This window comes from Myiozetetes cayanensis, unplaced genomic scaffold (assembly GCF_022539395.1).
Source record: "Myiozetetes cayanensis isolate MyiCay16 unplaced genomic scaffold, myiCay2020 scf2-11, whole genome shotgun sequence".
NCBI lineage: Eukaryota > Metazoa > Chordata > Aves > Passeriformes > Tyrannidae > Myiozetetes > Myiozetetes cayanensis.
In genome coordinates this window covers 67,348,497-67,374,733 of record NW_026087411.1, presented here as the reverse complement: position 1 = coordinate 67,374,733, position 26,237 = coordinate 67,348,497, and the positions used below count along the sequence as shown (strand labels likewise).

Below are 26,237 nucleotides of genomic sequence, written 5' to 3'. Positions count from 1 at the left end.
TCACCGTGAATCCTTCTCATGCCCATTTGTCAGCTTCTCCTTTACCCATGAGTTTCTTCCTTCCCACAGAGACAGCTCAGGTCCTTATCAACAACAGCAGCACCCAGAAGTGTTTTTATCATTCATCAGGGAGGGGATACCACAAGATCAGCTAAGCTAGATCTGCATTCAGAGGAAGGTCCATGAAAGTAGTAAGTGAAAAACAGATATGCAAAGTTTCACAGTTTTATAGTTGTCTCATTTTAGCCTTGAGTTTGTGGATCAGGATTCCTAGCGATTCAAATCCATGGTTGTTTCTGGTAAAGCATTGAAAAATTGGAGTTGAAAACAGACTTCTTTAATGAAAATTTTTTACAAACTTCTGTATTTTTCCTTCTCAGTGAGTTCCATAGTGTTTTAAGACCTAAACATTCATTCAGCTGGTTCCTAACATCTACTAACCCTTTTACAGAAATAACAGAATAAGGCTCACAATGAAGAGTGAAGGACTGCTGATAGGAGATCAGTAAGGTCTGTAGCTAAGGAATATGCAATATACCTTAGGGTCAACAATGAATCTCTGATGAATGTCTCATATGAATCTCTCATATCCTACCTTTGGTGGTAACATCAGATGGAGCAGGAATGGGAAGAGAGGCTACTTCTGTGTGGTAGTGTAGCTGATGATCCTTTTTGTACCTCCTTCTTTTCCCTTTCTAACTTTTCAGCCTTCTCTTGGATTTGAGCCCCTGGGAAAGTCTCATTGTTCTTTCTCTCTTCCTGCAAAGAGACAAAATATAAACATTTTAAATCAGTAAACAACTTCATATCTTTGAAAACAATAAGAATAATAAATTAAGGTGAAGATAGTCCCTACATATGATGGAAGAGATGGAGGCTGAATTGTAGGAGAAGGCATGAGAACTGGTTCAGTAACCCAGGAGGATGTCAAAGCAGAAAAGTGGCTCTGGTTTCTGCAACAGAAGTAGCCCTTGTCAGGTGGGGGTAATATGGGTTTAGGACTCAGTCTGAAACACACAAAAGTGTGGGGGGCTCCTGCAGTGCTTTGTGGCATAATTTTCATACCAGATGGGACAGTAAAAAGCAATTTTTTATAAACAGTGACTTAATGGGATGAGAATGGAGCTAAAGAGGAAGAATCATCAGTACAAAGTATATGCTGAGGAGATCAGTAATATATGAACAGAGAGTGAAATGTGAAATGCTCACTTTCTCAGAAGCATTCAGCTACTGTAGTTTCCACAATATAGCAGTAGTTTTGGGACAGAGAATGTCTCCATCTCTTACCAACCCTGTGAGCTATCACACAGTTCAACCACTCCGAAGAGCAACCTGAAACTGTCCTCCCTTAGATCACCACATATAGAACAGGATATGATGGCTTCATCCTTTGGAAAAACTCTTTCAAGCACAACAGAATTAAAAACAAAACTGAAATTAACAAGATGTTAAAGTCTATTCTCTACCTTATCTTCTTGCAGTGAGTTCTGCATGTTCACAACACACATATAGATACTGCCTGAAAACTACACTGAACAGATGGTCCTTATACCAGCCCAAAAATTAAACCTGTAGCTTAATCCCTAGAAAGAATTTGAGATACCACAGCTCAGTGCTGATTGATGTTGTTCTTAGAAAGGAGAAACCACAGAGGCAGAAACACTTACAAAAATACTCTCACTAAAAGAGGCAGTCAGTATCCAGTGGACTGCAAAGCCTTTATGACAAAGTTTGTTTTTTCCTCATTCTTGTTTAGTCCCTTTGCCATTAGCACATGATGTCATCTCTTGCTGGCCTTCCCTTGTCTAGCATTAAGCTAGCAGATCACACTAATCTTCACCTTGTTTCTAACAGTTCTAATGGTAAAAAAACCCACATCACAGTTCTGAATGTGAAAGACGTACATTTCATGGCTGGAGAAACATATATTTAATTTCTTCAAAATACACCCATGTTGATGAAAGCATCAGGAGGATGGACAGGTCTTACCCAGATGATGTCATTTACAGCCAGAGTTCCAGCAGTTTGCTGCAACTAAACTGCTCTCTACAGCCAGAAAGAAGAGAGGTAATTCAGCCAGAGGCCTTGCAGATGATTTGCTGGCACTACTGAGAGCAGGTAGGCAAGATTAAAGTTACCCAGAGGGGTCCATAACAATGGGACTCTGCTCTTCAGTGAATGCTGGATTGAACCCACATGCATTTTCAAATCTAAAAATGAATAAGTTACCTTGTACCAGATTATTTTCAGATAGGAACCAAGCTGATTGGCTTTGGCTAACAGTTTAAAATTGAGGTTTACTAGGATGAGACAAAACAGTAAGAAAATATTGAGAATGTTAAAGGCTGAAAAAAGCTGAGGCATTAGCTGAGGTATTTTCAGACTTTAAACTCTCCAGGGCAGTGATTGTCTGCTGGTCACTTTTGTACAAAGCTGAACATACTGTCAGCTCTAAACAGGCACAAAATCTCTACCACTGAATACCTTCACGTCAGATAAAAATAGAAAATACTGATACAAATAAATATGAACACAGAAATACTTTACTTAGAGAGAACATCTGTAAATCAAACTATGCAAAAGGATTCACTTTCCAAAATCTGGAATAAACAGGCAGCTTGGTCATGTATCACCACAGCAATCAGTTTGTCATATGTACTGTCTACTTACTGCAGACCAAAGCAAGCAAACTTCCAGGAAACAACTGGCAAAGTGTATGAATTTCTTACTTAAATCAGGCTATACTAAATTATGTCAACTAGAGAATGCCAAAATTGAAACAAAAAGGAAATTATCAGCTGAAATTTCTTTTGAAAAGGCAAAAAATTCCTAATCAAGAACATGATTTTTCATTCCTTTGCACCACAGGACATCACAACTGTGAAAACTGTGCAGTTTGGAAGATGCTACAATTATACACCATCATTCTCTACTCATTTAAATTAAAATTCCATTTGTCATTTGCCATATGCAAATATAAATAACTTCACAAGAGGTAATCATGCTCCTGGTGTTTTCTAAGACAATAATAGTCCATTCTATAGTAATTTAAAAGCCCAGGCATTGCAAAACCCAAAAGGGATAAGAGAATGTATTGTTCAAACTAAGAAAACAAAGGAAGTTAATCAAGGTCCTTACTTGACTACAGCTGCCTTCAGATATCAGCCTTGAGAGGTATTTCTTAACCACTGATTAATGAGAAGAAAACTGAAAAAAAGACTCTGAAATTGTAACTTGTTTGCTTACACAGCACAAAAGCACAAAAAAGAAGGTATTATCATAGAATTTATGTGAAACAACAGCTCTTTAAGAGAGCAAAGCTACTTTTCTCTTTTAACTCTGCAGACAAGATGATTAGAAAAGTATTGGTCAGAAAAAGCATTCAGGTGTACTACAAGATAAATAATGACAGGATTTGAGTTCTAGAGGAATCTGATGAAAAATACAGGAAAGGAAAAATCAACTGCTATGAGAAACAGGATTCACAGGACAAATACAGGGATCATCAGACAAGAAAAGTTTTCCCTGAAGTAGCTGGGAAGATGCTAGAACTCAGAAGATTTAGTGGTTTTACTCTGATTACCATGCACCTTCTTGAGGAGAATAAAGAGAATGACCCACTTCTGAGAACTAAACCATTTCTTTGTGAAGAAATGTCATCCCATCAAGTTCACTCCAAGGATTCTGAGGTTTGCTCTGAGGAGGAAAAGCTGCTCTTCAGCAGCTTCTTAGTCACTATCTGGTTCAGGCTGTATCACATACATGTGTGCACTGACACAAACAAATCCATGTTGGACAGACACATCAAGAAGGTCCCTTTAGCAGCAAAAAAACTAAACCAGTTTCATCTCTGTTGTCACAGAGCATAGAGAGGAGCAGAAACCTTCAGCTGGAGAGTGTTTCAAAGCTTGAACAGGCTTGTACATGGTGGCATGAGGTGCAAACGCCCAGAACTGTGCTAGGGGTCATTGCACTGCTTTTTGTGAGATGGAACAAATAGCGTGTGCAACAATGCTCAGCACAGCTAAATGATTACTCCTAGCAACTCTGATTATGGGCAATACTGTATCAAATAGAAGAAATCTATATTCCCTTTGCTATCAGAAGAGGTGGTTTAAAAGCTAAAGAAAAAAAAAAAAAAAAGCTGTATTAGAAGCCAAGAGAAAATTGAAGTGATCTGCATTGCCACAGATGCTTCTTGTGGTATTCATTACCACTTCTCTGTATGCAACAGGACCTACTAAAGAGGATCTAGAAGTCTGTGTGTGAAAGAGGAAAAGTGGCATTACTGACCACACAACAAAGATGGCCTTTATCTGAAATAAGTTAATTCTTTTAGATTACAGTCTGATAGTTAACTCTTTGGAGTTACAATTTAAATACCTTTTCATTCAAAATCTGTATGTGCACATCCCATGGAAAGGAGGCAGAGAAAGGCTGGTAAAAGACAGACTCAGAAACTGTAGCTTAGTTTTGCCAGGAGACTCTTCTTCCCTTTTGTGTGCCTGAGCCTTCATTAACCAAAAAGACTGAAAAGCAACCCTTAAAAGTTGACCAATGGTGCAAAGCAAGACCTTTCAGAGAGAACTGGAAAAATTAGGTGATGAAGAATGATACAGCAGTTATATCAAAAAAAAAAAAAAAAAAAAAAGTGAGAGACGAATTATCTAGAGGAAACTGAAAAGGTTAAAATTGATGTGACAAAGTAAAAATGAAAAATCTCTACATGAACAATCTCTAACTTCAATGTTACATTATAAATCTTTTTTAAAGATATTAGAAATGTGGTTGGCTACAATAAGACAGGACATAGAAGCGTATTCATTACCCTTTACTATTATTTCTTCCCTACTACTTGGTTTTGGATGTGACTGAACAGTTAATTACTTGCATTGCTGCCTTGGCAAGCAAACCAAGGAGAACAATAAACTTGAAGCTTCTCCAGATTCTTCTGTTTAACATGTGATTATTTGTTAGCATAAAGAGCCTTCACCATGAGACTCAGGTATGGTTTGGTTAACTATGTCACAGCTTGGTTTGTCTGATTTAGCATTGCATGCTGTGAAATTTCTTCTACAGATTTAATTACACTTGGCAGTAATACAATAAAAGTATGAGAGTGGCACCCAAGCTACAGAATATTTCAAATTCATCCATGAAGCTTAAGATGATTTTACTTATGCTCTCTATCAGTCATTGTGATCTGATGTAAATGCTGCCCACTGTCCCGTGTTCCCCCAGCTTGCCTGTTCCCGCCATCGTCAGCTGCACCAGAACTAGCATTTTTAGAGTGAGTCAGATCACCATGCAGCTGCACAAATGCTCATGCCTACCCAAAGGAGGAAGGAGAAGATCCAACTAGGGGTGGCAGGCCATATTTATGTCAGATTAAAGTGACTAGTATCACCACAGGCTAGAAAAATGTGCAGGATATTGCACTCAGCCTGCAAGCAGAAACCTCAAACAATAGAAAACTTCAGCTGAGAGCACTGTGTGACCTTTAAAGTTAGCATGCTGGCAATTAAGTGTTTTGAAATGTGACCATCTGTTTTTGAATAGATAACTGGAAATTCAATTTATCATTCCCAAGTTCCTTGACTCATTAAGCACCAAGTAAGTCATTACTTGCCCCCTCTAAGACCATAATGCATATACCCCGTTATACAGTATGTCCCTTGTTTTTGGCCTGTAGCTAGGCACCACCTCTGATATTGAAAGAATGTCTCAGCTGCTACCTGCATTCCTGAACACCCAACCCAGCACATAAGGAGGCACAGCAGATCAAAGACCCCTATACTGACTTTGCTCAATTTTTTTTTCTTTAATTTTTGACCCACAGCTGAGATCTGTTTCCGTATTTAGGGTCTTAATTAAAGATGTTGGGTTTTGGTGATGGTGAAATCCTACAATCCTATTAATATAATAATTTCTGTTTATAAAAATAGAAAATTTCCCTTTTTACATGTATACTGAAGTGTTAGGGTGTTTTTTTACTACAAATGGAACAGCTGTGCCTCATATCCTCTGAAAGAATTAGTAACAATAATACAGTACTGTGGATCAGAAAATAAACTGAAGACAAAGCAAAACTGTACAAAAGACAAGAGAAAATAAGGGAGATCACAGCCCAAAAGAGAGAAAAAAAAATCAGGGAATAGCAAGATCATTATAAGAATTTTGCCAGAGTGAAACCAAAAGGATTTCCATCATGTGATTCAAAATTGAGTTTTATGTGTTAGGATTAAATTTCTTAGAGCACTGTTAAAATCCATAGCTTAAACTCTTACTGTATCTACTATTTTCAAGCGGAAACTGGAGATCTTCATAATTTCTCAAGATCACATCTATTGAACCCATCTATTCTTACCTGTCTAACAAAACAAAGAGTTTACAAAGTAAGAATGATTTTGTAAAGTAAGAATGATTTGGAAAGAAAAACATATTGAACACACACTGATAGCTTTTCCTATCACTAGCAAGAGACCCTATAATGAAAAAATCTGAAGTACAAACTTCTATGATTTAATTTTTATTCAGCTTCACATAATGAATTTTGTCAAATCAAGCCACTTTCTCTGATATTTATTATGTGAATAGGCGTCTACTAGTGCCCAAAATATAAATAATATCAATTTTTCAATGCCCAAGGTCCACTCTGATCTACTTCTAGAATCTATCATCTTAGATTTGCTACATGTCCTTTCTGTTGCTAGTAGTGAATACTCAACCAGGGCCTGTTTACAAGCTGCAGGATCCCCTAACAGGTAGTATACTGCTGCAAGAGAGCAGGTAGGGAGTTTGAGGGGTAAGCTGGGGTAGGTTGAACCAGAAAGTTTGCAAGTCTTATCTACCTCATCCCAACTGATGAAGGGGTCATAAGCAGAACTCGCTCCAGTTTCTTCTCCCTGGAGCATTCCCTGTGGGCTGTAATTACCAGAGCAGGATAAAGAGCTCTGGATACAAAAGATCCAAGACAGAAAGGAAATATGTTTCAGACTTGAAAGGAGACAGTCCAGGCCTAAGGAACTGGCTTTCTATTTTGATTCCTTCTGCCATCTGAAATAGCCATTCCCATTAATTCTCTGCAAATTCCTTCCAGGAGTCATCTGCTCAGTAGGCAGAGTCTCTTCAACTGCCTAAAAAAAAGTGTATTTTCATTGCATGAGCTTCCCAGTTTTCCAGTACTCAATCATTCTCCTGAAACTTGGCCATTGTTTCCATCTTCACCCCTGCCCTGCAACATGCACAGATGCTTCCTGTAAAGCTGAGCATTTTAGTTGCACCATTCAGGAATGTGTAGATAAACTGGCTTTGAAGAATTTTATTATATATTTGTATGAAAGATGATGCATACAAATAAAGTATTTTATTATGTGATCAAACCAATTAGATCTTGTCTCTTCTCTTGTTATCACTGGAGTAGACAAAAGTCTCCTGTTAGCGATAGTTGTTCATAAGTAAGTATACACACACTCACATATATTTGTGTGTATCTATGTGTCTATAGGTGTGAGCTGAATAACATACTGGTGACTTTCCTGCTGCATCAGATAGAGAACCCAGGACTTTGTTCCTTTTTTGTCTGTCTTTTCTCTGGGAGGGAAAAAAAAGTAAAAGTATGACTTTATTGTCATTATTACCTCTTTTCCACAGCTATAATATTTCTCAGAATGGGTTCAAATTTCAAAATATGAGATAAACAGGGGTACTATTTGCAAAATGTTTTTATTCTGTTCATATTTTTCTGGGTTTGCTCACTGATTTTAGACCTCTGCTCGTATGAATTCACCAAAGAATGATGCAAGTATGTTGAATAGCAGAGAAGAGTTGATGACATTTTAGAAGCATGCCAAATATTTATTTGCCAAACCATTTATTTTCCCATGTGCAATATTTAAAAACTGCTTTTTAATACAAAATATTGACTGTTCTGTCAGCTTCAGGAATGTCTCCAACAAACAGAAAAACCATTGTGAAAAAACAATCAAGTGAAAGAATGAAGAAATGGATCATCCAAACCCTTAGACTGCCCTCACTGCAATAGCAGGTCCCAGGCCTTGCAGCTTACTTTTTAAACAAACACAGTTCAACAATGATTTTTCACTTTTACAGAAGACCACACTTTTCCTTTTCACATCTTACTGGAAAAGTAATATCAAGCCAGTCTACATTTCATCAAAACAATCATTTTAAGGAGGAGTATTCTTACCTACCTAACACAAACAAAGAGTTTACAAAGTAAGAATGATTTTGTACTGGAAAGAAAAAGAAAAGTGCATTTTTGACAGCACATCAAAGTGACAGTGAGATGAGTTTTCAACTCAGTGAAGTAGCTACTGCACTGTAAAACCACTTATGTCGGGGTTAAATAAGTTTATGGAATGCAGAGTTCTTTCCAGGTTGATAGAGGGAAGGTTGGTATCTAATAATTCCCTGCCATCAGTGATATGATACTATTATGGATACACCCACAGCACCTGCATAAGCTCTAGCACAGCAGGATACCCTCTCACAGTGACCTTTTCATTTGCAGTCATTAACCATGTTAGTGTTGTTACGCAGCTGCTATGCTGCTGTCTTGCGTGGGTGGCTCTCTAATGCTGGCTTTTTTAAGGGTCCTTGAAATCATAACAGGATAAATCTTCTTCAGGGAGAAAGTTCAACCACATTCTTCCAGCAAAAAGAAAGACTTTCCTATCATTCAGTCCATGAACTCACAATTCCCTGTTCTTCTCCCCCTGCCCTAGCTGACCCACAATAAGTACAAAAAGTGAAATCTCAGGTTTTCAGAACATTTCCTATATGCAACAGGAAGGGGTTTAAACTCTCTTCCACATTCTCTAGTTTCATCACTGCTGCAAAAAGAGGAGGTGGTTCAGCACAGCAGTGAGGAAACAGACACACCGAGCCAAGCTGAAGACACCCGTTTTATCCTGTGTGAACGGCCTGTGTGGCCAACAGGAATTTTACACCTGAAAAAACATCTGTGACACCAGTGCTCCCCAGATCTGGACTGGAGGCAGGCCCATGACTCCTTCACAATAACAGGAAACAGTGTTGTCAACAGAGAGCGGGCCGTGCCAGAGCGAGCTTTTCTATACATGCTCAACAGGGAATGTAAAGAACGTTCCCTTACAAAGTTTATTTGGACAGCAAAGGGTGTAGGAGGGCTGTGACAGGCTCTCACGAGAAGCAAGGTGTTTTCAAAGATTGCTGTTGAAGAATGAAATTCTTTCTGTCTCTTTTAAAATGTTTGGGCAAAAATAAGAAAGAAAAAAAATAAGTGTTATGTGGTTTCTTCATCCCTGCTTTGTATGAAGTTGTGCTGGCTCATTATAAAGACTGTATCACACACCCCTTTTCCCCTCAGTCCCCCTCTTTTATGGAGCTTTTCTTTTCACTTCTTCCCCCAATCCGTCTTAGCATGCTGGCTCTGCAGATCCAAGCAAAGTGGCCACACTTTGATTCAGCCTTTCCCCAAACCATCTCTTCCATGTGGTCCTTCAGAACAAGAGGTGGCACAGGCCGTCCCTCAGCCTGGTCACAGAACAGCAGCACAATTGCCAGGAGAACTGCCTGACCTGGGAGCTTGGGCTCTGTGTGGCCACAAAAATCTGAAAAAGATGTGTTTCCAGAGGCAACACAGTTGAAGGTGGTCAAGTCAGTCTTCTCATCATGGAAGGATCAAATAAAGATATTGATAGAACTAATGTCTCTCTTCAATTTCTTTTCATACACCCACATTCTTCAATCTTATCAGGAGAAAAAAAGTAAGAGTCTCTCTTAATGAAGATTAAGTACATTTTCTTTTGAGTGGTCTTTTTTTTATATATAATTAAGGGACTTTCTTCAATTATTTACATTTATTAATATCACTAGGAAATATGAGTTATTATTAATTTCATGGCTTTTATAAAGAAAGTAGTTTGGCTGTCTTTTCTGCATGTGTTTGGGTAGTGGCAGTTTGAGGAAAATTATCAACGTGCTATACAACCTTGCTTAATATTTAACATTGTTGAACAGAACTGCTGTAGGAGGTGTGGGAGTGTCTAACTAGATACACAGTACACATGCCTCACAGAACACTGGAATAACCTTTTATATGGGGATATATTTGGCCATAGAAATTCTTACAATCAGATAACAGCGAAATGAAATAGGAAATAATAAAGTTTCTATTTCCACAATGCTTGAAGTTCTATCTCACTGGTTTGGCTACAAATCAGTGCAAAACATACTTTTGGAGTGTTCTGGAATAAATGACATCTCTAATTGCTATTCCCTCCCCATCAGTCCTCAATGGTGACAGTTTTTTCTGTAAAGAGTTCTCTACTGTCCAAGCAAACTCAACTATGTTTTGGACCAAAATGTAGAAGTCTATGAGCGAAGAAGAGGTGAGGAATTGCTGTAGTGCAACTTCTCTCTTGTTATATCTATTTCCTACTGGGATCCTAATTGTCCCCCATTTGTGAGTTCCCAGACTTCCTCAGGTCAACTGTGGATTTCTCCTTGCCATAGGAATAAACACATGAGCCAATCTGTTCTCTCAGTCTAGGTTTACATAAAAGTTTAAGTGTATCTTCCCTCAAATAAACTAAAAAATAAAAATTGTCTTTCTCTATTAACTTCTCTGAGTTAATACTGAGTGTCACTACCCAGGCAAATCCAGTTACTTTCTGTGGATCTGAAATATTCAAGTGTCTGAAAAGTCACTGCCTGTAGGTAGCAGAAGGGCAGTGGTTTTTTTCTGTTTCTTTGTGCAGAGGATGACCAGGATGAAAATTTGCTGAGATCTTGAGCCACAGTTCCTTTCTTATATATATTCTTCACACAGTAACAGAACCACTGACAGAGTACCAAAATTCATGCATGAAGTCTGAGTTTCACATATTTAGAAACATTTATATGTCAAAACAAGGAAGTTTAAGGGGTTTTTTCTGTTAAAAGCACCATGCTATGCTGTTTGGTAGGCTACATACTTATTGAGAAGCAGACAATTGAAACATATTGATATTTCTTCTCTCTTTAAGTTCTCCCAAGCCTTTTTTGACCTAATGCTGGACACAACAACAGCGTGATCACAGAAATTACTACAGAATAATTCAGATGCTCCTCTGCTATCTGGTGAGCTTGAAGACCAGAGAAAATCTAAACACAGGATCATGAAACCCAGCACTCTCTGGTTTACCAGCAAATGCAAGCTACATTGGTACGCATCGAAGTCATTCTATTGTCAACCACACACCAGGAAGCAATAAGAAAGTAATTTAAAAAAAAAAACATTTAAAGTAACTTCTTGACAATCAGTAGTCAGTCCTGTCTGATTGCTGACTTAACAAAATAGGGTGAAAAATACTAGCTATTAGACAATGAAAAGTCAAAATGGGTTATTCTTTTTGTGTTCTAGCCAGAAGATGTAAGGCTGGGTGTATAATTTCTGTTGGCCAACCTCAGCCTCGCTGAAAGCCATGCATGTACAGTTCAGCTGTGATTCCAAGACCCAATCTTTGAGATCAGTTTGAAATGGCACTGATTCAGTGAGTTCAGCTCAGGGCCTGTACTAACTTTAGGGAGAACTAAGAAGTAGTAAAACATACCATTAAATTGTTCAAAATGTCTCCTCTGCTATGGAGGAGTGAACCACAAGAGCCTTGTATGGAGGGGATAAACTCCAGAATATAAAGGAAGAGAAAAATCTTACTGTTCTTGTCCATCACACTCTCCTGTGTTCAAGAGTGGAGCTGTGAGGTAAAGGTTTTTGTTATGAGAAATGGAAAAGGTAGCAAAGCTTAACTAGTGTAATAAAATGGGAAGCCATACTTAAATACGTGAAAATTGTTCTTGTGTTACATATAAGACTGGATAAACAGCTGGCAGAGAAACAAATATTTTTAACCAATAGATGAAGCTGACCAAAGATCAAACGGACATAAATTAGTTATGAATAAAGTGAAACTGAAAGCTAAGATAAAAAACCCAACTAAACCAAATCAAAGTTGTTACAGTCAACAGAATTGTGGACCCAGTTGGCCTTTTCCTAACTGGTGATCATAATATCTTCTCCAACCTCACTTTCCATTCTCAGGCACAATCCCTCATCTTCATTCACATTCACCAAAATTGACCAGTGATTAGCTGATTAACCTAACGTCATGTTTCCATTTTGGAACAGTACAGCATTTTTCTCAGCTTAAAATAGTTCATGTCAACATTGTCAAACCTTTTCCTTTTTCCTTACATCAAATATTTCAGTGTTTGCTGCACTTTGAGGTAAAGCAAATGTCAAAATTACAATCTATCTTTGTGAGTGGAGGTATGAAAGATCTTACTCTCCATAGAATATCTATTAACCTGGAAAGATTTGTATGCAATAATGATTCGAGGAGTATAATTCTTTAAAATGTGGCAGGATATAATCACAATTTTTGTGAACAAAAAAATCAAGAATGGTGCTGCTTAATGTTAGAGAATAATGCTGAACTTCATGGCACACTAATGAATGTTTTTATAGTTATCTATAGCCATCTTGCCTCCTTCATTTTGTATCAACTGCAAAAAATGTATTTCAAATTAAAAATAGAAAGTGCTGTTAAAAAGTCCAGAGACTTCCTGATATTAATTTTGTTTGGATTTTACCTTTTAATGATGAAGAAAGGTTTATAGTATTATTGTCATTCCCAACTGACATCTGAAACACTTAACTCAGAACTACAGCTCTTCTGTAAAAAGTTTCTAGAGGCAGCAAAATATGGGCATTATTCCCATGCCTACTCCTTGTACATTTCCTCTTTGGCAACACTGACACACTTTAACCTGTCTCGATTGCTAAGATGTCTCAAGTGAATTAATCTTTGTTAATGATGAATTAATTTCCTCTGTGTGACTCACCCCTGTGGTTGGTGTGTATCCACTGCAGACTGCTAGAATACCTAGTCATATAAACCACAAGACAGGGAAACCCTCTGATGTGTAGAATTTTAGCCATAGGTCTTGTATTTGGGAACTCATACTAGAAATCTCTTAAGAATAGTTTCTGGTGAAATCTCCTGTGCTTCCAAGTTCTGTGTAATAAAGAAAAATCTCTAGAAGATGTTTTACAATTAATGTCCTGTCTTCTTTTGGCTTTTCCTGTTTTGTCTTTTGGTCTTCACTTATTTAGCTCTGGGGAGTATGGAAGCCTTTCAATTAATTTTTTTATACCACTTCTTGACATTTTCTACCATACATCCCCATTAGACTTAGGAGTACTTGTAAAATTTGGGCTTTTTAAAGCTAACTAGATAAATACCAATGGAACTTCTTTGTACACATAGAACATTTTTGTTAATTTTGAATTTTCCATGCTAAGATGTTGGAACATGCTCGCAGATCACCCACCACACACAAGGACACCTGTTTCAGAAAGTGAATACCTCCTTCCACTTAAATTTTACTGTGTTCATAGTATTTGCCCAAAGGAAAATGTGATGATTTATTGTCGTGGTTTTGCCCACCAGCCCATCCCTGGGGCTGAGTATGGTTTTGTCCAGGTGATTTCCGGACAAAAAACCAATCAAAAAGTTCAGTGACGCCTTTGCTAATTACATCTTTAAGAAAACAGAAGAGAAGGTTGGTGGCGCAGTTGAAATTAGGAGCAGCAGCCATGTAGAAGGGTAGCGGGCCCGAGGAGGGCCAAGGCCCCCTCCTCCCTGGCTTGGGCCGGGGGGGGCAGGTGCAGCACTGAAGCCCCCCCTCTCTCTTGTGAGAGAGTGAAGAAAAAAAAAGTTTAAAAGATGAACTGCTTAGACGAGAAACCGCTGCAGAAGAATTCCAGCCATGAGATAACAGAACTTTCAAGGTCAAAGCTGTAGTCGCAGGAGAGAGAAGAAAAGTTTGAAGGGGGGAAAGTTGCTTTTTCTCCCTTCCGCTCTCCCTCCCTTCAGCAGGGTAAAGACTGAAATATAAAACCCTGCCACCTGTAGAAGTTTGCTGGGGTGAAGAGACCCCCGTGCGGCTCACAAAAGAGCTTGTGGATGCACCAGAGATTTGTGACTTTAACAGAGAGAAAGCCTTATGCTGGAGTAAAAGCGGCTCAGATGAGGCAAAATCCTGTTGAAGATTTATGACCCTCGAAGGGGATGATGACTTACGCTGGAACAGAGAAACAGTTCGGGTAGGGATGTTGGGATCCATGTGTGGGATCCGTGCTGCTGGTGCTGGAGATTTGTGATCCTGAAAGAACCTACGCTGGAGCAGAAAACGGCTCAGGTGGGATATTGAAATCCGAGTAAGGAATCCAGACTAGACCCATGCCGAGAAGTCAATCAAGGACTGTTCTCCCATGGGGAGGGACCTCCATAGGGAAACAGGGGTGAACTCTTAAACCATTATCCCCTGTAACCCTGTGGAAGAAGATCCATAGTAAGCAAGTGTCCCCTTGCAAGTCTATGGAAGGAGAACCTTCAGGACCTGAGTAACCCCCAGCCTTTGGTTTTAACCCAGGAGGGGGGTAGGCCCAGCCCTGGAGGCTGACATAGAGAAGAAGAAGGAGAAGAAGTTCCAGCTGCGACAAAAGTGCTGCAGAGTTACTAGAGAAAGAGAGAGAAAGAGAGCTGGAATTCCGAGAACAGAAAAGGACTACTTCTCCTCCTTGGACTGATATAAAGGGAAGTGGGGGGAGAAGTATCTTTTGTAAATACATAATACCTTTTACTTAAGTAAAATTGTTGTAAATATAATTCTTTAGTGTTAACTTGTTAATAATAAATACTCATACTTTTTTTAATTCAGTCTCTTTTTGTCTGCATAAACCTTCTCTCAACTAATAGTAATTGTATGTGGGAGTATAAAAGTAAATTGAGCCAAGGCAAAACCACGACATTTTTATTGCTGTGTTAGAGCATCTACCAAGCAAAAGATATTGATTAGAGAAAGTAGGCATTTTTAACAGAATTCCTGATGTCCTCTGAAACTGTCTGAACAATGCTTTTCATTAGACTTTTTCAAATCCCTGAGTTCTCCTCAAATGAGGCTAAAAAGTTGATTAATTCCCACCAGGCTAAAGCAAAGCTTCTGGGACTGAGTGGCAGTATCATGCCCATTGAAGATCGGCAAGAAACCAAGTAACCACGGCAGAAATTTCTCTATCTGCCCGGTTCCTACCAGTTCAACTACGAGCTTTCTTTATGCCTTACACCAGTCCCAGGCTAATCAACAAGTTTAGCAGGTTAGCAATACGATTTACAGGGCCTGAGATCATCATATCATTTCAACATTGTCAGGGTTTTATTTCAGAGATAGATAACTCAGCACTTGCTCATGAAATTACCTGTTGGCTGGGGAAGGAGGTCAAAAAATTGAAGAAGCTCATCCCCACAAGTAAATATCCCTTAGCATTAGCTGAATCTGACCCCAAGACCCATCAATAACAAGGATACTAATGCCTGTGAACTTCTGACTTTTATAAACTCTTGTTTACACTTGAAATTAAATTCTACTAGAAGGCTTCCCTGAGATATTTTACAAACAGAACAAGTTTGCTCTTTTGTGTTTTCCATGTTTTTGGAAATGACACAAAATGCAGAAACTAAGAAATAAAGCATAACAGAATGATGGATAGATACATGCATGGATAGACAGATAAGATAGTTTGTATTTAAAAGGACTGGCAAATCAATTATTACAAAGAACATGCTGAATTTCCTGGGATTTTGCATACTCATGAAATGTGTGAATGATCCATCTCATAGCAGAGGAGAGGGGAGCAATATATCTGCTATTCAAGTATGACAAATATGAGATATTAAAATGCTGCATTTTCCTATTGCTTATGTTTTTCAGAGAGAGAAAATATGCTCATACCCAGGGTGGAGGAGTTTTACTGGGAGTTTTTCCATCACAATGAAGTTATACTTTTAATTTTGTATACCAGGAAATATACCAGTATATGCTTAGCTGATAAGATACATATGTAGTAGGAGTGTAATGTGCATGTCATACATTCTTTACTTTCTATAAGAGGTTTTGTAATCTACTTGTACTAACAGTAGATTGGAAAAATCACTTTTGGATCCATAACCCATGATATACCCCAGGAATGTAGACAAGAGGAAAGCCATGGACAGTATCAGAAAAAATTAAAGCTTTCTTGTCTTAAGACACCTACAATTCTTAATCTGATCTTTCATTATATATATAATGTGTGAAAGGTAACTGTAAAAATATACATATTATTTTTTTACTTGAGTGAAAAAAGGTGTAGATGTTTGTTATTGTTTCAAGTCAGTATCAATTTTGGACAAATTTTTTTTTTTCTCAGACTGAATTTGGAATGTTATATACACTATTGTTCCTCAGAAACAGAGGATACAAGGAATAGGGGAGGGAGCAGTACCCATACCCAGAGGAATAAATGGGCTTTCAAAGCTGGGAAAAGCTTTGTCTTTGCTTTCTGATTACTCTATCTCATTGTTTACAAACACCAGATGTCTTAAAAAGACCTCACTTTTTGCCACATACTTTCTTTCCTAATGAATCATTCCACCCATTTTAAAACCAAAAAAATGCCAGTTCTGTTTTATTTTAAGGTTACCTTTCAGTGAGCTCCATTTAATGTACTAGTGTAGCTCAGAGAAAAGCTGTTGGGAATTTGGGAGTCTACTGAATACCTGTTTTTAAAAAATGAAAGGGGAAAGGGTTACACTATCTTAATATTAACAATTTGAGAACCCAGTGTCTCTCACCTCTCGTTCCCTTTCCACTGCACAGACTATTAACAGAGCCATTTTGGAGGTGCTGACAGCAGCTGGTACGTTTGGAGACAGTATCCTGGTACCATCTGTGCTTCTCCAGTTCCAGCCAAATTAGTCTCCTGCCCAGTTGCAGAGTGGAGAAGAGGAGCTGAGAGTGACAGGGAGCCTGGGCAGGTGGGGAGTGGGGCACTGAGGACAGCAGTAGGGTCAGATCCGTGCCAAGGATTTTGGCTTCACTGTGTCCCAGCTGCTTTTATGGATAGGCAATCTCTGCAAATGACCTGATGGTTAGCTCACACAAAAATCTACACCCTCAGAATAAGCTTTGTCTGCAAGTATTCTAGGAAACAAAGACTGGGGGAGTGTCTGTTGGCTCACAGTATTGGTGGCATAACATGGTTCCCCCAGTCTTCCCTGCATCCCACTGTCCACTGGAAACATCCCTTTATCTATTTCCTGTTCACGCTTAAGCACTGCCTGTGAGAGTGCTGCATGATACAGATTAAAACTGCTGGATAGAGTGCTAACAATTAAACAGTACAGGCAATCAAGCCCTTCTCTTTGCCCTGTAACTCTCCATCTTTTATGCCCACATATAGTCCACAGCTGGTTTTATTCAGAGACATAGAGAAACAAGCTGAGCAATACTGTGGTGACAATAAACATTTCCTTGATAGTAGAATTTATCAAAGAGGTTCTTGCTTTACCCTTTGAATTTTTCTCAACATTAGCACTTCGAGACAACCAAGCACTTGAACATATGGGTAACTGTAGGCATGTGGAGAGTCTTGAGAGGCACCTGGTGCATGCATTTGATTTCTCACAATTTATTTCATCCCTTTTTTTTTTTTTTACTTCTTTTTGGGAACAGCAAAATAATCTCTTTAGGCTGCTATCACATAAACTGGTGACTATAATTTAGTTCATTCCTGTTAGCATCATTGCTATTTGGGTGACTTCTAACTTGTGGCGAGCTTAACCATTACACTGTAGGTACCTAAGTCATGTTTGAGGGCAAATAATGATCTGCAGTAGACATGTAATGGCTTCCTCGCTCGCTGAGGAAAGCAGCTTAAATCTTTGGGGGGCCTAAGATACCTTTCACCTGAGTTCTCACACTTTTAGGACTAGGAGAATGTCTAACACTGAATGGCTCAACAGACCGACACCTTCTGTAGTGATTTTTCTTTTTCTTGGCTAATCCAACAAGACTCAATAAACTTGGTCAGGGAGTTTAAAAATAGCATGTATCTATTTACATTGAAAAAATACTAGCATAACCATTCATACAGTGTTTTCAACATAGTTTTCCAAGCTAAAGCTATTTTTCCCAGAGATAAGAGATTAGTTTTATAATTGCAAGTGATGCTGTAGAAAACTAACAAAAAGATACGTTAATAAAAGTCCAACCAATATAATAGGTATCCTTTGAGACTGACTGCTATATATGTTTCTCAAGACACAAAAGATCTTTCATCTGTGATAATCAGGACTGCAGATTAGTAGAAGAGCAATCTAGGGCCACAGATACTAGAGATGTGAAGGTAACGTCAAATATCATTAACATAAAAGAGTGTAAGTGCAAATTATAAAAGTGCCTACAGCTATTTGGACAGAGTATCTGAGTTTCCTGTAGCTTTTAATTACTTCTATGATTATCTGCTGAAAGTGTATGTGTGCCCGTGTGCATGTGTGGTTTGTGGGACTGGCTAAATAATGGATTGAGATATGCAAAAGTTAATAGAAAAATATTGAAGAATTGCTAGAAATCCTGTAGGAAGAAAGGAGAGTACCACCTTTATGTTCATAGGATGAGAAACTGTACAGTATTCATGCTAAGAGTGTTTAAAGTAAAAAGACACGCAAACAGAAAGAGAGGAGGCAGTTTTGCTCCTCTTACTGTGTCGCTTTGTTTAATGAACACTCAAAATGAGTTCCTCTCTGCTGAAGTAAACTCTGAAGACTCCCCACTGAGCCAAAAGAGGGAGTTTTACAGTCCCATTCACTTTCCTTCTGCTTTCCCAGCATTGTGTCAACCTTTGCACTGTGTCACACATCCGCAGTGCAAGGCACAATACAGCTGCCGTGCTCAGATTGGAGACAGGCTAGAAGAATCAAGTAGTTTTTCTCAAAAAACTGCAGTCTGGAACTTGTGCTGCTGCACATCTCTCATTTGGCTCTGCTATCCAGATGAGCTTTGCTGCTAGTGTCTCAATATGGAACTTATTTTGTTTGAAAGCCCTTACATTTTAAATGAGAATCTGGTATGGTAATTAACTGTTCCAAAAACGAATACATTCAGAGAAACACAGCAGGCTAGAGGAAAAGGGATCACAGACCAGGGATAGAATGAGGCTATTTATGTTTTAAGTCTCATAGGAGTGTTTTTTTATATTTATCTGCAAATTCAGTAGTTGTTCTTGAGCCACTATTGCTATAAAAAAAGAAAATAAAAGGAAAGGAGGAGGAAAACATTAACAGATATTAAACAAAAAAAAAGGAAAAAGAAACAGTGGAGTTTAAGATTAGTTTTTCACAGTTGAAACAAATTTATAGTAGTCACAGAAAAAAATTCTGACTTTTCAGAGTATTTTGTTACTCAAGAACACCATATATAACTTCTTAGCATAAGTAAAATAAATGCTAACTGAATATGATTCTAATCATGACTGATTTTCCAAATGATAAAAGAAGACACCATCCTGTATTGCACTCCAGATAGAATACATGACACTCCATGAGTGAAAATCACTGTAAATGTTGAAAAAAAAAGGGAAAAAGAAACAAAGTCCATAAGCTTTTCCCCTTTGTGATTTGCAGGCCATACAGCATAGGATCTGCCTGAAATATATTTTTATTCACAATTAATTCTAATGAAAAAAATATTATTCTTTTAATAGAGAACCCAGGAGCAGATAATATCTTTAAATGAAAGCTCCTATGTTTACTGAGATCTGGAAGTGTTTAATAAAAATATTTGCTAAAAGAATGAATATCATCATTTATAAACTTAAATTTTTAAGCAGTTGTATTTAAATAAATATGTAAATAAACATATCTGCAGTATAAGAAAAAAGACATCTTGAAATTTTCAGAATAATAACAAATTTACATACTCAAGATACCAAGAAGTCAGTAACCATAGTAGCTTGATAAAAAAGTATGTTGTCTGAAGAACTTCTGTTATGTCACTGACAGTTTACTGATGAAGAAAGTTTCCAAAGAAAAGTAAATTGAATGAATCAAGAAATAAACAAAATCAAAGCCATATATTGCCAATATTGTTAATGTATGCTTTCAAATTTATCTTATTCCTTCTCCATCTCTTGTGGTAGCAACATATGAAGCACATCTAGAGTTAAGACAACAAATTCTTCTGCAAACCTTATGCAATCCATTGGGATGGAGATTTCCCGTGATGGGTACAGCACTGTTCTTCCAGCTCTGTTGCAATCACTTGTATCTCCCCATTTCCCTTTTCCTTTCTTGTTCTGCAGTCCTCCCAGTCTTGCAAAGTCCTTTGAATAGGAGTATTCTCGATGCAGTTTGTCTAAGCAGGTTTTATCCTTCAGCATTAAGGGAAGAAGGGACTCGGTGATGCCAGGGCTGGAGCCGTTTGTGCTGCTTGACCATCTCACGGGGTGTGAGGAGCTGTGTACTCCCTGAGGTGCCCTTTCCTCCCAGCCTCAGATCTGGGTCCATGGTTTCCAGGTTTCTTTTTTTGGGGAGGACAGGGATCCTGGCATGAATTCAGAATGCAACCAGCATGCTCACAGTTCTCACAATTCAACTGCAGCCAAAATTTCGCATATGCCTGATATGTCCAATAAAGTGGGCTCGGCCTTGATCATGGGTAGTTCAGAGAAAATCTTTGTTCTATCAATAGTGACAGTCAGCTAAACATGCAGAGCATTAAAAATTGCAAAGTACAGAGAGGACAAAAACAATGAGAAAAGCAGATTTTGCTGCATTAAGATGTGGTGATACTTCACTAGCACTTGACTCTCTAGCTGGTCTCAGAAATTACTGCTGCGGTAGAAAAATTATGATCACTGTTTGGGTATGTAAAAGTTAACAAATATGTGAAGATAAGGAGTCTCTGAAAAGAAATAAAAAGATAAAGCCCCATGAGAGTGCACAGAGGCTGAGGTAGCAGAGACCAGAAGGCAATCTGAATTTTCCTTCCCTGAACAGATACAGTGAAATGTGCTCCTGCACTAAGCAGTAAAACATTCACAACTAATAAATAATGAGCCAAGCATGGATGGTTTTGCTACATTTTTGTGTAATGTTAAAGCAAATAATTTCCAATAAGAATATTTATTGCACAAATAACTAGAATATCTAGATTTACAGTAATGAACAGTAAAATATAAAGGTGTAGAAAAGATTTTTCCAAGTACAGAGAGTAAAGAGGAACATTTTCCTGGAAACAAGTTGCTTTCTGATTGTTTATGTAAAGCGTCTTTTCTCTTTATTTCAGGTGCAGGGAGTATTAGCCAATCTGTACTCTGGAGGCAGAGTACTTGAGAGACAGAAATATGAGTGAGCCATTTTAATGTATTATAGAAATAGCTGGGGTCCCTTTGATGGACTGAAATGTCAGTAATGTCTTAAACATTGTCAAAATCATAGAAAGACTTTTTGTCAACTGCTTGGAAACAACAGTCTGTGGCCACCAAAGCACCCCCCTCCTCCCAGTGCCTCCCCACTGGAATTTGGACTGTGGCTGGGGACTTGAGATAAGACTATTGTCTAATCATCTCCAGTCTGAGGAGAAGTAAACAAGGCTCAGAAAAGAAGAATGCATCTGTGTTAAGAATCAGCCCCAGCTGGGTTCAGAGGGTAGTAGGGGAGAAGGACTTTGGGTGTGTCATGGTGAAATCACTCCCCTCCAAACCAAAGGAGTAATGCCCTGACCTACCCCTCCTCTATTCCTCATCCCTAGAAGACCATGTACACATGGGACATTCATGTGAAAGGCAGCTAAGAAAGGGTCATAAACCACCAAAGACCACCCAAACACTCCCCTAATTCATTCCTGAGGCCTTCCACCACCAGAAGACTGCATGTGATCCAAGTGAGACAACAAACCTGTTACAAGAGACTGCAAAGTTTCCACCTAGAAGGGGAAGTGCCAGGTATTAGATGAATCCATTGGACTCTATGTTTTTTTTGGAAAACCCTCACCACCAAGAAGAACAGAAAAACTGGATTGACAGGATGCTACCGGATTACACTAAGTGATGATACTTTTGCTACTTAAATCTCTCTCTGTCACTCTCTTTCTTCTCCCTGACCCCTTCCTTTTCACTATTTCTTTCTCTTTCTCTTTCTTTGTCTCACATTTACCATTAAATAAAACCCATATTATTGACTTTGGCATTTGGTCTCATTTGTACCTTAGTTCAGGCAGAGGCATTTCTAATAATTTTAATAACTGTATCATAACAGCCTTCTCTATGAGAAAAAATAAAATAAAAATGGACGGGTGGGGAAACAAAACTAAAAAGACTAAAAAATAAAAACCAACACTCAAAAAAATGTTCTCTATTCAGGGACAAGAACTACAGGTTATACAGAAATGGATAGGTATCCCCTAGGGGAGGAGACAGGAAGGATTTGTTATACAGAGATTGATCACCTGCTCACATTACTGAACTGACTTCTAGATACCCTTTCACATGCACAAATATCATCCACCAACACACTCATTCGTTGTGTTCCAGCAGTCATTTCTATAAGGAAAGGCACCAAAACAGTTTCTGCTACAAGTCTCAATTTTCAGTCCTTGAAAACTGGCAATTTCATGATACACTGCTTCATTTTGTCTTATTCCATTGCATTAGATGCCCTCTGAACTATGCTTTCTCAAATGACAAAGCCTACTACTTTCTGCCCTTCTTATCACATGTTTTAAAAAGAAACTGTCCTTTCACACTGAAGTCACTGTCTACCAAGTTGATGGAAATTTCTGTTTCTGGAGGCTACAGGCAGGAAGGAAGCTCTTCGTGCCAAAAATTCCATGCCCTTAGGTAGAAAACAAATAGTTAGGGGAGTTTTGGTGTGGTTTTTTTGGGAAGATTGCTGGAGAGGCGGTGTTACATTCATTGTTTCTCTCTTTGATTAGTCTTTGCTTTGTGAGAAATTTTACTGGAAACACACTGAAAACAGTGATTGACAATGAATGTCCATGGAAGCAAATAACAGTGGGGCAAAACTATCACACTTCTTAGCTCAAGGATCTCCTAGCTCATTCCCAGTTCAGCAATCTCCTCACCAGAAAGCTGTTTAATAGACCTCACTGGGATTTTTTTCTCCCATGCATTAATTTGACTGATTCTTGAGCTCATGAAAACCTTTCTCTTTGCAGCAGTCTATGGGAAGGAATCCCACAGAACCTGTAGATGTGTTGTGGAGGAATGCTTGAGTTGTTTGGTTTGAGCCAACCACCTGCTCCTTTGGTGTGCAGCACTGCCAGGGTCAGTTCAGCTACTTCTCTGCCACAATGCAAGGAATTCTTGCATATTTATACTTATTTGGTGGTGTGCCAACACTGCCATTTACCTTAAATTGTTATTTTTCTCTCTCTGTGTTTTACCCACTTTAACCTACTGATGGGAAGATTTCATTTGGTGAAACCATGTCATTTTAGACTTTGATTGTAACATGGGTATTCCACTTGCCTGACAAATTATCTCTTCTTTGCACACACTCCCATTTTAGCTTATCATACTGGAGCTTAGCTGATTAAAACTTTGAAGAGTATTTAGATTATGACCTCCTCAAGGTCTTGCACAGTGCTGTCATACTTTCTTACTTCTACTGGAAAAGCTTTCTCCAGTTTTCATTCTAGGATTGCCTTTGCTTCTTTCCAGTGCTGCTTTATAGTCATCCTGCAGCTGACTGATGCACTCAATTGCTCTTCTTCCCTTATTTACCACTGGTGACGTATCAGAGCCTTAATAATCCTTCAGTGCATGACCCTGTCTACCATAATGCCAATTTCCATCTCACTTCTTATCCAGGTCACCCAAATTTTCTTGCATGGCATTCCCATCTCCCCATTACTGAGAATGTTTCCCAGCTTTGAAGCACCACTTGAACAGCCTACCTGCACATTCTTCAAAAAGTGACTCTTCCACAAACCTATGCCTTTAACCTAACCCTCCCTGAAGCTGCTCTTGTGGGAGGTGTTTCACTGTAGCAGCTCAATTTGAAGTGATGGAGGTAAGCTTTCTTGAGGGCAGCACATCACACACTCAAGATTACAGAAATGAAAGTGTTTGAAGGAAATGTGGTCTATTTAGCACAGCAAGTCACATGTCAGGTTCCTATGAGGCTGAGCTATATTAAGGAGCAAATGTCAAGACATATTACACTTCTGGCAGGCACGGTGCCTCTCATGGGCACAGGGAAGAGTGCTGAAACAGGCTTACTACAACTATGAGAGAAAGGGGTAAACGGTCATCTCAGTTCCCCAGTCCAAATCCCATCAAAATAAATTTAAAAAAACCTGCTGACTTCAGTGGAGGCTGAGTTAGCTATGGCCGTGTTGTCACACTTCTCTTCACTTTCTTTAGAGTTTGTTTCCTTCTTTTCAAGTTCAGTTATTGCATTTTGCTGTAGTTTAACCCCAACTGGCAACTTAAGCAGCACACAGCCTGTCCCTCACACCCTCAGCAGTGGGATCAGGGACAGAATTGGAAGAGTAAAAGTGAAATATATTTGTGTGTTGAGGTAAAGACAGTTTAACTGGTGAAGCAAAAGCCATGCACACAAGCAAAGCAAAACATAAAATTCATTCACCACTTCCCATGGGCAGGCAGGTGTTCAGCCATCCCCAGGAAAGCAGGACTCCATCACACATAACAGTAACTTAGAAAGTCAAACACCATAACTCTGCACATCCCCCTTCCTTGTTCTTCCCCCAGCTTTATATGCCAAGCATGATGCTATACGATATGGAGTATCCCTGTGGTCAGTCGGGGTCAGCTATCCCAGTTGTGTCCCCTCCCAACTCCTAGTGCAGCCCCAGCCTCCTTGCTGGTGGAGTGGTGTAAAAAGCAGAGAAGGCCTTGGCTCTGTGTAAGACTTGTTCAGCAATAATAGAAACATCTCTATATTATCAGCAGTGTTTTCAGCACAAATCCAAAACATAACCCAATAGTAGTTACTAAGAAGAAAATTAACTCTACCTCAGACAAAAGTAGCACATATTTTTATTTTTGTTTTATTTTATATGAATCTTTAGCTTTGGTGCTACACAAGAGTTGTCAGTTTCCATGGAGCCACTCACCTAGTCTCCCCACCTACTGGTAATGATAATAACTGATCACCTCAAATCTGAAATTACTTCGGCATTGTCTGCATGACAGTTTCACTGCCAGAGACTGTGAAAAGATGTGAATATATGTTAAAACAGATGATCACTAAAATCTGGCAACAGGTTTCTTCTAACAGAATCCCCCTCCGTAATCTGTAGAAGAAACTGGGATTGTGTTTTGTACTGTATTTTATAATGACCCTCTTCCAAAACCTCTTTCTCCAAAGGACAGATCATAAAAAGCTAGTGACAAAATTCAAAGGTTCCATTTCTAAAAGACATGTGTAATGTCTGGGCTTTTTTCAGATTCCAGATATACATATAAGAGATAGGAAATAATCCACAGAGAACTCTTCTGTCATAACATGTGTATTGGAAAGATCAATTACAAGAGCATAAAAAATGTGAAACCTTATCATTAGAATAACGTTATTCAGAGCTGTGAAAATGCTGGAAGAAAATAGGTCTGCAAAGTATTAATTTGAATTTCATATTAATTGGCTTTCTTATGCTCATGCCACTTTTTCCAAACACTGCTTGCATGTGCATTCATAGGAAACAAGATTTCTCTCATATGCTCTGTGAACAATGTCAGTATTACAATACTATTATGAGAAGTCAAAGCTAAATTCTTAGATTCCCATATTAGTCTTAGCAACAGACACACTACATTTGCTGGCAAAGGATTTTTTTATCCACCAGCACAGCAAACTCAGGCAGGGACCTCAGATTTGAACCAAGTTTTTTTCTGATACTGTTATCACCTCCAGCTGCGACACACTTGCTGGTGATACTAGCACCAATGTGCAAGATAAAAAAAAGTTCTGTGAACTTTTTTCTCAAATAACTCCTAGTACTGATGTCAGTGTAACCTAATTTTTGTTGGGAAGGTACAAGAGATGATTTGACAACTGTTTTACTTACTAATGGTAAGCCTATAAAAACCTGGTGAAACATACTCAGACCTTGTAAATATTTACTGTGCAAATTATATTTCTTTCCATTACAGTATTAACTTGAGTTCACAGGGAGAGAGAACTAGGCTAAAACAGAGCAGTGAGATTTCTATTTTCTCTGCTTTGGCTTTTCACCCATTCAGTCCTTGAAGTGAAAAACTGAAGCATCTAAGTTTGTACAATCAGTCATGACTTCCAATAGGTCAGGGATTCATCACGAGCCAA

General features: G+C 38.6%; 1 long non-coding RNA gene across 1 annotated transcript in view; it reads right to left on the bottom strand.

Moving 5' to 3' along the window:
- Positions 1-20,261, bottom strand: part of LOC126640261 (uncharacterized) — a 48,971-nt gene extending 28,710 nt beyond the window's left edge. The window contains exons 1-2 of the long non-coding RNA XR_007628968.1: positions 20,115-20,261; positions 596-759 (exon numbers count right to left, since the gene is read on the bottom strand). This is a non-coding gene — a long non-coding RNA (uncharacterized LOC126640261). The remainder of the gene's footprint in view (positions 1-595; positions 760-20,114) is intronic.
- Positions 20,262-26,237: the final 5,976 nt, after the last annotated feature.